General features: G+C 46.6%; 1 non-coding gene across 1 annotated transcript; it reads left to right on the forward strand.

Moving 5' to 3' along the window:
* The first annotated feature begins 2,762 nt into the window (after positions 1–2,762).
* trnaa-ugc (transfer RNA alanine (anticodon UGC)) lies at positions 2,763–2,838 on the forward strand. Its single transcript has one exon. It is a non-coding gene; the product is annotated as a tRNA-Ala (tRNA).
* The last annotated feature ends 11,921 nt before the right edge of the window (positions 2,839–14,759 follow it).

Here is a 14,759-nt window from a genome sequence, read left to right on the forward strand (position 1 = left end):
GTCGTCACTCAGTGTGAATGAATGAGAAGCCTCTGAGAGAGAAGCTGTGGCCTAGTTCATTCATTCTGATCACAGGGTCAGAGCTGGAAAGAGCAGAGACATGACTTATCAATAGATCAGACAGCCAAAGGAATCTCTCACCCCTCGTCATGACCCCGTGAAGAGAAGCAGGACAACAAGGACAATCATTAGGATTAAACCACCTAGATATATAACACTGGGCTTTTATTCTGTCTTTAAAACAAAGGTTATTACACAGAAATAGATGCCAATGGGTTACTACCTAGTGCCCCTCTTAAATACATGGTTAAATTATGACTGCGTTTAAGCCACGTGTGGCTTAATGATTTTTGGTCAGGAGAAACTAAACAGGTCCTTATACCATGTAATTAATTGGTATGGTTGCGGAACAAAGAAGAAGAGAAGATAACAAGTACTTGAGGTCCCCAAACAAGTATTGATCACCACTGAACTCATTCATTCAGTATCAACCATTGACCATTGAGCATTGGTTAAATACATGAAATTGATGATCTACATGTCAACGATACCTAGGTAATGTTTCCTGCCCTGCCCTGTAGAAAGCCCTTCTCCAGGTCATAGCCTACCCTACCTGTCAGCAGATGAATGATTAGAGCATCTAAGACAACGGGCTGCTGGCCCAGGGCAGCCAGGGCATGTAGTGAAGGGGCTTGATGGAAGCAACCTTTAAAGCTGGGGTCGTGGTTCAAGGGATCAGGGTCAAAATGGATGCACTCTTGATATGGTGATGTATTTCGTTGAAATGTGGGTGAAACTGTGCGTGAGCTTGAGGGTCAGAAATGTGGGAAGATTTCTCAGTGAAGAGGACCAGAGAGTGACCAGGCGGCAGCTGCCATTGTGTTCAATACAACTTCAAAAGAAGAAACTCTAGACTATAGAGTCCCAACAACCATTGTTCTACAGAGCAGTCATATCAGTATGTGGACAGGCCCACTTCTGTCAGCAGTTTTCACTACAGAAGGCACAGAAAGTAAGAGAACAGGAAGTACTAACAAAGTCGGTAGATACAATTTATGTTCAATTGTTTGAAGTATGAATTATGATTTACAATGCTTCCTACAGTTAGTTAGGATAATAGATAATGACAATATAAGAAGCACACACACACAAACACACACACACACGCACACACATGTACATGTAACAAGTGTTTGAATTTCAGTGGCACACTGCTGAATGATATCCTGTACCGAGCTTCCAAAGATCCGCTGATCAGGAGCAAGAGATTCCAGTACGTCCTGCCTGAGACTCTGAGGAAGGAGGCTTTTTCTGGTGTTTATGACCTGGCTGGGACCCTCTTCCTCACCCATCAGAGGCTATTCTGGCACGACTCGGAGAAAGACGTCCGCAACTATGCCAAGACCTATCAAAGGTGTGACCTAACCAAGACCGCAGCAAAAGCCCCACTGGAGATCACCAAGACCACTGCCCCACTGGAACTTCTGGTCTGCTGAAGACAACAAGAGTCTGTGGATGTTCTAGTGATTACCAAGCTACCACATGCATTCTCCTGCCGGGACCAAACAGCGAAGAAAGTGGCAAAAAAAGCTTTGGGACAACTTCTTCTGTGTCTATGGATTTCCTACCCATCTCCACTCTGATCAGGGAGCGAATTTCTAAAGTGAACTCATGACCGAACTCTTACAGTTGGCCGGTGTCATGAACTCTTGGATCTCCCCCTACCATCCTATCGGGAACGGTGGCACTGAGAGGTTCAATAGGACCCTAGGCAACATTCTGAGATCCTTGACCCCAAAGTCAAAGCATAAGTGGCACCAGATGGTCCAGAACATGAGCTTTGTGTACAACTGTACTGCTCATGCGACCACTGGCTTCGCAACCTTCTACTTGATGTTTGGTAGAGTACCCAGGCCGCCTGTTGACCTGATGTTCAAGAACGTCTTCCAGCATGAGACTGTTTTAGACTGCGATGTCTAAGTGAAGTCCCCGGTGAGCGACCTCTAGTCTGCCATGCTCCAAACTCTGGCCAGTCTGACCAGTATAACAGTCTCTTTCCATTGGTGAACAAGTTTTCGTGGCTAATAAAGGATGCAGAGGAAAACGCAAGCCCGGCGACAAGCGGTAACCAAATGTCAACACTGTCATGGCTTCAAAGCCTGCACTCCACATCTACAATATTCAGGGTCGGGCTGGAACTGAGAGGGTGCAGCACAGCAACCTTCTGCTCCAAGTCAATTTCCTCCCCTTGGATGAGACACAAGATGTGTCTGTCCCCAGCTTCCAGAGCAACAATAGCATGGCAAGTGACACCCATCTCTAACAGATGTGCCTGAGACTGAAGCTCCTCGATTGGAGTTCATCAGCAGCTCTGAACCTTCCATGGAGGATGCTCTCTCCTGGCTAGATGGATGAGCTGAGGATCGCAGCCTTAACCCAAGTAACCAACAGATGAACATTCACTCAGATAAGCTTCCTGTGGCTGGTGGTGCTGGTGCCCCTATATCCCCCTCCCCTATCCCTGCCCCTTATTGTCCCCCTGCCCCAGAACACCCTAAAAAGGGCCCCCATGCAGAAAATCACTCCACTTCTAGGTTTTGGAGGGTTATCAAACCAATGTGTAGACTGATATAGTCATTGGTATAACAAATTGTAAACACTAAAGGAACATTGATAAGACAGAGTCTCCGTTACTCAATTTAGATGTTAAGAAGTTTTTGTTTGTGACAGAAGAACTTATGGTCTACGTTGTAATGTTAAAGGGTCCTGTGTGGCTCAGTCGGTAGAGCATGGCGCTTGCAACGCCAAGCGTCGTGGGTTCGATTCCCACTGGGACCACCCATATGTAAAAGTAGTGGCCCCAGCCGACTTGTAAGTCGCTTTGGACAAAAGCGTCTGCTAAATGGGATATATTATTATTATTATTATTATATTAAAAGTGCCTTGATTTTCTGTAAGGAGCAATGAGACCTGATCAATCTCAATTCTGTCTTAACCTTTTTTAAGGCTATTTAGCTTAAATACGGTGCATTCGGAAAGTATTCAGACCACTTGATATTTTCCTCATTTTGTTACATTGCAGCCTTATTCTAAAATGTATTAAATAGTTTTTTCCACCTGATCAATCTACGAACAATACCCCATAGTGACAAAGCAACAAAAAAATATGTATTTTTTTTGCACAGCTATTTTCAGGTCTCTCCAGAGATGTTTGATTGGGTTCAAGTCCGGGCTCTGGCTGGGCCACTCAAGGACATTCAGAGACTTGTCCCGAAGCCACTCCTGCGTTGTCTTGGCTTTGTGCTTAGGGTCGTTGTCATGTTGGAAGGTGAACCTTCGCCCAAGTCTGAGATCCTGAGCACTCTGGATAAAAATGTAGATCTTGACTAGTCTCCCAGTCTCTGCCGCTGAAAAACATCCCCACAGCATGATGCTGCCACCACCATGCTTCACCACAGGGATGGTGCCAGGTTTCCTCCAGATGTGACGCTTGGCGTTCAGGCCAAAGAGTTCAATCTTGATTTAATCAGACCAGAGAATCTTGTTTCTCATGGCCTGATAGTCTTTTAGGTGCCTTTTGGCAAACTCCAAGTGGGCTTTCATGTGCCTTTTACTTAGGAATGGCTTCCATCTGGAAACTCCACCATAAAGGCCTGATTGAAGGAGTGCTGCAGAGTTGGTTGCCCTACTGGAAGGTTCTCCCATCTCCACAGAGGAACTCTGGAGCTCTGTGACCACCGGGTTCTTGGTCACCTCCCCGACCAAGGCCCTTCTCCCCCGATTAGCTGGACGGCCAGCTCTAGGAAGAGTTTTGGTGGTTCCAAACTTCTTCCATTGAAGAATGATGGAGGCCAATGTGTTCTTGGGGACCTTCAATGCTACAGAAATGTTTTGGTACCCTTCCTCAGATCTATGCCTCGATGCAATCCTGTCTCGGAGCTCTAAGGACAATTATTTTGACCTCATAGCTTTGTTTTTGCTCTGACAAGCACTGTCAACTGCGAGACCTTATGTAGACAGGTGGGAGCTGGGGGTGGGGGGGTTGGGGGGGGTATAACAACTGTTGACTCTCCTGTTGTATAATTACACAAAATCTGAATTGTTCTCATGCCTGATGTTAGTGTACATTTGTTTCGCAGTTGTCAGTGCCCTTTTAAATGTCGCACACTTCCTTCTCCTTGCACTCAAATTGCTACTTGTCATTCTAAATGGCACCTTATTTTCTATGTAGTGAGCCCACAGGCCTCTGGTCATAGGTAGTGCACTATATAGGGATAATGGTGCAATTTGGGAAGCACACACATTTAGGCTCTGCTGGACAAAAATGCCTGTCTGTCAGTTGCTTAATTTTTTCCCACATGTGAGGGAGTAATTGCAAACTTCCTCCCGATAACTGTAAACGTTTGACGTTGGAATTTATAAAGGGGAAGAGAGTACATCATAGTGAAAGAGACAGACACAGAGAGTGAAGGCATGTTTCCCATCCGAAACAGTTTGTCTATATGTTATGACGGCATTTTGTGACATTTTGGTTCGCTTTGGTCTTCAGCAAGGTTTTTTTTGTGCACACAAATGTTTTTCCTGAGGCTAGCCGAAATATGCCCCTTCATCTGTGATTGGTAAACAGTAGGTGTTGTCATTCAACAAGAGATGACTAGTTTTGTTGCACATTTTTTCACTTGACAAATACTACACCAAACATCTTTGTTAGATTTAAAATTGCGCAAGTAAGATCTCCTCTGCAAAAATGTTAAAATTAATAACAGATATCTTGAGTTATCTTAGATTCATTCTGACTATTGTCATGAAGTGTAAAACTGGCTACGGCGTCTCAAAGGGGACAAGAAGTACTATTGTCACTTTTACGGGAGTATGCGAGGGACAGCTGTCTGCCTCCTACTCTTTTTACTATAGTTTATTTAGCAAATGTTTTCTTACTCTACATTGTTGGTTAAAGGCTTGTAAGTAAGCGTTTCACATTAAGGTCTACATCTGTTGTATTTGGTGCATGTGACAAATAAAATGCAATTTGTATGTGTTCTATGGGTAACTCTATGAATCCACCTTACTAGCCTGAACCGCTACCTGCTAACTAACTGGGAGATGTATGATATCTACTGTAGCTCAAGTGCATTCTGCTACTGTGTATTTTTGTCCTGATGATAACAAACACAATATTTGAACATTTTTAAAATGGCCGACATGTCAATTTAATATATTATCATATTACATAATCATATATACAAATGCAGAGTAAACTCTAGATAATGGAAATGAACCATCAGAAATAATTCACATTTGCATAGTCAGCATAGCCTCCAGAGTCTAATTTCATTATTCTCTCAGCTCGCCTATTGGTACCTCCTCCTGAATTCCCTGTAGGATGTCCATATTCACCGCCTAACGGGATTTCAGGCACCGCTACTAAGTTCCCTATGTAGCTTGTTCTTAAACGCTGAACTACAAAGTTCATTAGAGGATGTGTCAGCGTGTAACTGCTTGGACGGTTTTGTGCCAGACTAGAATCCCCTGACCTACCTCCCCAAAACAGAGACACCCTCTAATTCAGCAAGAGAGAAGTGCATAATGTGATTATAGTGCTGGGCAATAGACTAGCACTGCCTGTCACTGACCCTTCGGTGGAAGCATTTTGCCCACCTCTGGGGAACACTGAGAAACACTGAGGCCCGTAAAGCATTGCTTTAATCCAGGGACACTTGGCTGTGGGGGGTTCGGTGCCGAGGTAATTCTTTCTACGCTATAGAATTCTTGGGTATATGCTAGAGTGGGGAGCGACATCAGACGTTCTTATTGGTTGGTTGACAAGCAGTCTTCCTTTTCTGTTATATTTTGTTGATGTAAAACGGGTTATGGAGCGAGTCTCACTTTCCGCAGTGAAAATAATCCTTACTTGTTTGATGCACCCATGGTTGACCATGACAAGAACAGTGGCTCATTTCACAAACCGTGACACTTCAAGGTTTCTTCTTTTAAATTATGGTCACAACTGGAAATGCACAATTCATTTTTTTCATTAAAACATGTTTTTTATTCTTCTTTGGCATAGTGTTGTCACATTTGAAACTTTCCAACATGAGAGAGAGGTCATTTTCTTGGAAGTGTTTGTATGCAACGGTATATAATATAACCAAAAAAAAGGTCATTTTCCAGTCGCGTAACATGACTACATATCTTCTAAGTATGATATAATATCAGAACGTGTGATGTAAATGACAGAATCAGACAAATGGGAGGCCCAGTAGAGGAGAGGTGTGAACGAGAGCTGGGGGAGATGAGGGGGGTCAGAGCCACAGAGCTCGCTATTCACTGCACCGCCACCTTCAAACAGCAGGCTATCTCCTGTTTGGCAGGCATTCTGTGCCCAATCTCATCAGGCCGTGTCGCTGCTGCTAGCGGGCGGGATGCTCGCTGGCCGGCCGAGAATAATTGGAGGAATGCTGCCTCTTGTGCCAGGCCACCAGGCCATGAGAACCTGACCCAATGATATTCAGTCTGGTAGTGCTGCAGAGAACAGGAGACCAGAGAACTAGCTGTCTTCCTCCATACATCACTCCCACTGCAGAGAGGAGAGGAGACAAGAGAACCAGCTGTCTGCCTCCATACATCACTCTCACTGCAGAGAGGAGATCAGAGAACCAGCTGTCTGCCTCCATACATCACTCCCACTGCAGAGAGGAGAGGAGATCAGAGAACCAGCTGTCTGCCTCCATATATCAATCCCACTGCAGAGAGGAGATCAGAGAACCAGCTGTCTGCCTCCATACATCACTCCCACTGCAGAGATGAGACCAGAGAACCAGCTGTCTGCTTCCATACATCAATCCCACTGCAGAGAGGATACCAGAGAACCAGCTGTCTGCCTCCATACATCACTCCCACCGCAGAGAGGAGACCAGAGAACCAGCTGTCTGCCTCCATATATCACTCCCACTGCAGAGAGGAGAGGAGATCAGAGAGCTGGCTGTCTGCCTCCATACATCACTCCCACTGTAGAGAGGAGACCAGAGAACCAACTGTCTGTCTCCATACATCACTCCCACTGCAGAGAGGAGAGGAGACCAGAAAAATAACTGTCTGCCTCCATACATCACTCCCACTGAAGAGAGGAGAACAGAGAACCAGCTGTCTGCCTCCATACATCACTCCCACTGCAGAGAGGAGATCAGAGAACCAGCTGTCTGCCTCCATACATCAATCCCACTGCAGAGAGGATACCAGAGAACCAGCTGTCTGCCTCCATACATCACTCCCACCGCAGAGAGGAGACCAGAGAACCAGCTGTCTGCCTCCATACATCACTCCCACTGCAGAGAGGAGACCAGAGAACCAACTGTCTGTCTCCATACATCACTCCCACTGCAGAGAGGAGAGGAGACCAGAAAAATAACTGTCTGCCTCCATACATCACTCCCACTGAAGAGAGGAGAACGGAGAACCAGCTGTCTGCCTCCATACATCACTCCCACTGCAGAGAGGAGATCAGAGAACCAGCTGTCTGCCTCCATACATCACTCCCACTGCAGAGAAGAGACCAGAGAACCAGCTGTCTGCCTCCATACATCACTCCCACTGCAGAGAGGAGAGGAGATCAGAGAACCAGCTGTCTGCCTCCATATAGCAATCCCACTGCAGAGAGGAGATCAGAGAACCAGCTGTCTGCCTCCATACATCAATCCCACTGCAGAGAGGAGACCAGAGAACCAGCTGTCTGCCTCCATACATCACTCCCACTGCAGAGATGAGACCAGAGAACAAGCTGTCTGCCTCCATACATCACTCCCACTGCAGATAGGATACCAGAGAACCAGCTGTCTGCCTCCATACATCACTCCCACTGCAGAGAGGAGACCAGAGAACCAGCTGTCTGCCTCCATACATCACTCCCACTGCAGAGATGAGACCAGAGAACCAGCTGTCTGCCTCCATACATCACTCCCACCGCAGAGAGGAGACCAGAGAACCAGCTGTCTGCCTCCATACATCAATCCCACTGCAGATAGGATACCAGAGAACCAGCTGTCTGCCTCCATACATCACTCCCACTGCAGAGAGGAGACCAGAGAACCAGCTGTCTGCCTCCATACATTCTCCCACTGCAGAGAGGATACCAGAGAACCAGCTGTCTGCCTCCATACATCACTCCCACCGCAGAGAGGAGACCAGAGAACCAGCTGTCTGCCTCCATATATCACTCCCACTGCAGAGAGGAGAGGAGATCAGAGAGCTGGCTGTCTGCCTCCATACATCAATCCCACTGCAGAGAGGAGACCAGAGAACCAGCTGTCTGCCTCCATACATCAATCCCACTGCAGAGAGGATACCAGAGAACCAGCTGTCTGCCTCCATACATCACTCCCACCGCAGAGTGTAGACCAGAGAACCAGCTGTCTGCCTCCATACATCACTCCCACTGCAGAGAGGAGACCAGAGAACCAACTGTCTGTCTCCATACATCACCCCCACTGCAGAGAGGAGAGGAGACCAGAAAAATAACTGTCTGCCTCCATACATCACTCCCACTGAAGAGAGGAGAACGGAGAACCAGCTGTCTGCCTCCATACATCACTCCCACTGCAGAGAGGAGATCAGAGAACCAGCTGTCTGCCTCCATACATCACTCCCACTGCAGAGAAGAGACCAGAGAACCTGCTGTCTACCTCCATACATCACTCTCACTGCAGAGAGGAGAGGAGACCAGGGAACCAGCTGTCTGCCTCAACACATCACTCTCACTGCAGAGAAGTCGCCAGAGAACCAGCTGTCTGCCTCCATACATCACTCTCACTGCAGAGAGGAGAGGAGACCAGGGAACCAGCTGTATGCCTCCATACATTACTCCCACTGCAGAGAGGAGATCAGAGAACCAACTGTCTGTCTCCATACATCACTCCCACTGCAGAGAAATCAAATCAAATTTTATTTGTCACATACACATGGTTAGCAGATGTTAATGCGAGTGTAGCGAAATGTTTGTGCTTCTAGTTCTGACAATGCAGTAATAACCAACAAGTAATCTAACTAACAATTCCTAAACTACTGTCTTATACACAGTGTAAGGGGATAAAGAATATGTACATAAGGATATATGAATGAGTGATGGTACAGAGCAGCATAGGCAAGATACAGTAGATGGTATCGAGTACAGTATATACATATGAGATGAGTATGTAAACAAAGTGGCATAGTTAAAGTGGCTAGTGATACATGTATTACATAAGGATGCAGTCGGTGATATAGAGTACAGTATATACGTATGCATATGAGATGAATAATGTAGGGTATGTAAACATTATATTAGGTAGCATTGTTTAAAGTGGCTAGTAATATATTTACATCATTTCCCATCAATTCCCATTATTAAAGTGGCTGGAGTTGAGTCAGTGTCAATGTGTTGGCAGCAGCCACTCAATGTTAGTGGTGGCTGTTTAACAGTCTGATGGCCTTGAGATAGAAGCTGTTTTTCAGTCTCTCGGTCCCAGCTTTGATGCACCTGTACTGACCTCGCCTTCTGGATGATAGCGGGGTGAACAGGCAGTGGCTCGGGTGGTTGATGTCCTTGAGAGGAGAGGAGACCAGAAAAATAACTGTCTGCCTCCATACATCACTCCCACTGCAGAGAGGAGAGGAGACCAGAGAACCAGCTGTCTACCTCCATACATCACTCCCACTGCAGGGAGGAGACCAGACAACCAGCTGTCTGCCTCCATACATAGCTCCCATTGCAGAGAGGAGATCAGAGAACCAGCTGTCTGCCTCCATACATCACTCCCACTGCAGGGAGGAGATCAGAGAACCAGCTGTCTGCCTCCGTACATCAATCCCACTGCAGAGAGGAGAGGAGATCAGAGAACCAGCTGTCTGCCTCCATACATCACTCCCACTGCAGAGAGGAGACCAGACAACCAGCTGTCTGCCTCCATACATAGCTCCCACTGCAGAGAGGAGACCAGAGAACCAGCTGTCTGCCTCCGTACATCAATCCCACTGCAGAGAGCAGAGGAGATCAGAGAACCAGCTGTCTGCCTCCATACATCAATCACACTGCAGAGAGGAGAGGAGACCAGAGAACCAGCTGTCTTCCTCCATACATCACTCCCACTGCAGAGAGGAGAGGAGACCAGAGAGCCAGCTGTCTGCCTCCATACATCAATCCCACTACAAAGAGGAGACCAGAGAATCAGCTGTCTGCCTCCATACATCACTCCCACTGCAGAGAGGAGACCAGACAACCACCTGTCTGCCTCCATACATCACTCCCACTGCAGAGAGGAGACCAGAGAACCACATGTCTGCCTCCATACATCACTCCCACTGCAGAGAGGAGACCAGAGAACCAGCTGTCTGCCTCCATACATCACTCCCACTGCAGAGAGGAGACCAGACAACCAGCTGTCTGCCTCCATACATCACTCCCACTGCAGAGAGCAGAGGAGATCAGAGAACCAGCTGTCTGCCTCCGTACATCAATCCCACTGCTGAGAGGAGAGGAGATCAGAGAACCAGCTGTCTGCCTCCATACATCAATCACACTGCAGAGAGGAGAGGAGACCAGAGAACCAGCTGTCTGTCTCCATACATCACTCCCACTGCAGAGAGGAGAGGAGACCAGAGAGCCAGCTGACTGCTTCCATACATCAATCCCACTACAAAGAGGAGACCAGAGAACCAGCTGTCTGCCTCCATACATCACTCCCACTGCAGAAAGGAGACCAGACAACCACCTGTCTGCCTCCATACATCACTCCCACTGCAGAGAGGAGAGGAGGCCAGAGAACCAGCTGTCTGCCTCCATAAATCACTCCCACTGCAGAGAGGAGACCAGACAACCACCTGTCTGCCTCCATACATCACTCCCACTGCAGAGAGGAGTACAGACCAGAGAACCAGCTGTCTGCCTCCATATATCACTCCCACTGCAGAGAGGAGACCAGAGAACCAGCTGTCTGCCTCCATACATCACTCCCACTGCAGAGAGGAGACCAGAGAACCAGCTGTCTGCCTTCATACATCACTCCCACTGCAGAGAGCAGAGGAGATCAGATAACCAGCTGTCTGCCTCCGTACATCAATCCCACTGCAGAGAGCAGAGGAGATCAGAGAACCAGCTGTCTGCCTTCATACATCAATCCCACTGCAGAGAGGAGATCAGAGAACCAGCTGTCTGTCTCCATACATCACTCCCACTGCAGAGAGGAGAGGAGACCAGAGAGCCAGCTGTCTGCCTCCATACATCAATCCCACTACAAAGAGGAGACCAGAGAACCAGCTGTCTGCCTCCATACATCACTCCCATTGCAGAGAGGAGACCAGAGAACCAGCTGTCTGCCTCCATACATCACTCCCACTGCAGAGAGGAGAGGAGACCAGAGAACCAGCTGTCTGCCTCCATACATCACTCCCATTGCAGAGAGGAGACCAGAGAACCAGCTGTCTTCCTCCATACATCACTCTCACTGCAGAGAGGAGACCAGAGAACCAGCTGTCTGCCTCCTCCAGTCATTTGTTTCTCTTTAGGGGTTCGTTGAGCTACTCTTCAGTAGGGGTTGAGGATCAGTCAGTCTCTGAGGTATGAACTGGAAAGTTGTGGTCCTGCATGGCCCCTTCATTGCATATGACGGGAGCTCCTTTAACTGAAAAACAAATCTTGAAGCCTGGCAGGAGATTAGGTTTTAGTCCTGTGAGTAAGAGCATGTAGATTTGGCTCACCATCAGTGATTAGTTATTTGGAAATGTAATATATTACAAGTTACTCGTTACATTTTACAGACGTATCGCATTACTTTAACAACATTACTTTGTGTGGAAAGTAACGCGTTATAATACCAGTTATATTACTTTGCGTTACTTTCATGAAAGAAAATCACACAATTTCACAGTTTTCTTTGACTGTCAGAGGCAGCAAGGCTCTGCCAAAGATAGGCTGCTTACTACCTCAGATTTGGCCACCAGTTTCTCCTTTCATCTGCGGCGTTGCTTTCCTGTGCCAGTGCGGAGTTATCATATGGGCTGCTTAATTAGCCATATACACTGTAAGCCAAACATCTGCACAGAGTTCACATATTTTCATCTAAATCTTTCTCTCAATCCGCCAGTTCTGTTTATAGATGTACGGATGCACGTACAATGACCCATAGAGATGTATAGAAGGCACTCTTGCCACCAGATGGGAAAGCCCTTTGTGGACTTTGCTATCACAGAAGAAATCAGTGGCAAAGATATACATTTCTAGCCTTTCTCCACTCGCTCGATTATTAAATGTGGAAAAAAAGTCAAGATCGGGTCATGGAAACACGCACTCGGTAGAGATGTGATTCTGAAAGTAACGCACGTGTTGTTTGACAAAGTAACTGTAGTAATATTACCCCATTTTAATAAGGTAACATGTTACTCCGTTACTCATTAAAGTAATCTGATTACGGAATGCGTCACACCCAACACTGCTGTTACCCCCAGAGGTGTGTCCTGCTGTCCAACTGAGAAGATGGGGGTTTTTCAGATGCATCTCATTGTTTTCTTCAGAAAGTGCCTAGAAGTTCATGATTTTAATGAATGTTGCCAGTTTTACGAAACCACAGCACATTGTCTACAAATCATACTGTATGTTCAGGTGTATGTATGTATGTCAGGCGGCAGTGTAGCCTAGTGGTTAGAGTGTTGGACTAGTAACCGAAAGGTTGCAAGTTCAAACCCCCGAGCTGACAAGGTACAAATCTGTCGTTCTGCCCCTGAACAGGCAGTTAAACCACTGTTCCTAGGCCGTCATAGAAAATAAGAATTTGTTCTTAACTGACTTGCCTAGTAAAATAAAGTTAAAATAAATCAAAATGTTGCCATGGTATTGTTTCTAGAATAAAAACAATCATTCATGAATGTTTGTTTAACGAGCCCAGTCAGTTAAGAACAAATTCTTATTTACAATGACAACCTACACTGTACAAATTGTGCTATGGGACTTCCAGTCATGGCCAGATGGGACCCAGCCTGGATTTGAACCAGGGTCTGTAGTGGTGCCTTGAGCACTTAGATGCAGTGCCTTAAAACACTGCGCCACTCTGGAGAACCCTGAAAATTTGTATCAAGAGCATCTAAATGACTACTCACTCCTTTAATCATGTACACTCTGCTAAGTTGTTGTCATAAGCCTACCACACACTGTCAACATATGAAATGCTGTAGTTATGCTTCAGATTGGATTTCCTCAAAGAAAGGGTGGCTGGTGGCCCATTACCAAAACATTTATGAACTGCTAAATATCAATTTCCGTCACAGTGCTACGATGTGATTCAACAAACAAGACAAGTCAACAGACAAAACAACTCTATTTCCCTCCCTTCATTGAAACAGGCATTTTAAAACAAACAAATCCATGCATGGCTGACAATGTGCTGATTCCCCCAACAGATGCTCTCAGGCTTCCCCAAGGAATCCCTGGAATTTGACAAGCCACCCACTTGGTGTTCTCCATTCATTCATGCTGCTGTAGTCTCCCTCCTCCCCCTCTACCCCTCTCCTCTCTACCCCTCTCCTCTCTCCCCTCTCTCCTCGTTCCTGGGTTGAACCTCCTTTCTATCCCATTTCTGCTGCCTAGCTGCCCTGGTTTAAGGAAGCCATTCGGAGCTAATGAACTACTGAAATCATGCAAACAGCTTCATTATGTTGACTGAGGGAAGAACATGGGGGTAGGGAGATGGGATGGTCTGGTCTGCAAAGGGAATGCAGGGTATTTTACCAGGATTACATTGAGTTATTTGAAACAGGAGAATTAAAGGGTGGGGGAGGGACACTGTTGAAAAGGCAAAGAGAAGAGTGAAAACAGGTGGAGAAAGGATACCTGAAGGAAAACTTTCTAATTGATGATGGTAAACCCTTTAACAACTGAATGTCTTTGGGGAATTGCATAGTTCTAAACATAGGCCCAGGAAATCTAACCTAATGCTTTTTGTTGTAAAGATCATTCCCACTCATACAACCTATATCCATGTATGCATTTAGTAATGCCATTTTTTTAATGGCTGCCATCACATCATATCACATCAATCATCACCCGACTGTACTCATAATGAAATTAGGACGTTAAGACTACCCAAACCTGTTGCATTCCAAACCTGTTGAGACCCAAACCTGTTGAGACCCAAACCTGTTGAGGCCCAAAACCTGTTGAGGCCCAAAACCTGTTGAGACCCAAACCTGTTGAGGCCCAAACCTGTTGAGGCCCAAACCTGTTGAGGCCCAAACCTGTTGAGGCCCAAAACCTGTTGAGGCCCAAAACCTGTTGAGACCCAAACCTGTTGAGGCCCAAACCTGTTGAGGCCCAAAACCTGTTGAGACCCAAACCTGTTGAGACCCAAACCTGTTGCATTCCAAACCTGTTGAGACCCAAACCTGTTGAGACCCAAACCTGTTGAGACCCAAACCTGTTGAGGCCCAAACCTGTTGAGACCCAAACCTGTTGAGACCCAAACCTGTTGAGGCTCAAAACCTGTTGAAACCCAAACCTGTTGAGGCCCAAACCTGTTGAGGCCCAAACCTGTTGAGGCTCAAAACCCGTTGAGGCCCAAACCTGTTGAGGCCCAAACCTGTTGAGGCTCAAAACCTGTTGAAACCCAAACCTGTTGAGGCCCAAACCTGTTGAAACCCAAACCTGTTGAGGCCCAAACCTGTTGAGGCTCAAACCTGTTGAGACCCAAACCTGTTGAGACCCAAACCTGTTGAGGCCCAAACCTGTTGAGGCTCAAAAC

This window comes from Oncorhynchus masou, chromosome 22 (assembly GCF_036934945.1).
Source record: "Oncorhynchus masou masou isolate Uvic2021 chromosome 22, UVic_Omas_1.1, whole genome shotgun sequence".
Lineage (NCBI taxonomy): Eukaryota > Metazoa > Chordata > Actinopteri > Salmoniformes > Salmonidae > Oncorhynchus > Oncorhynchus masou.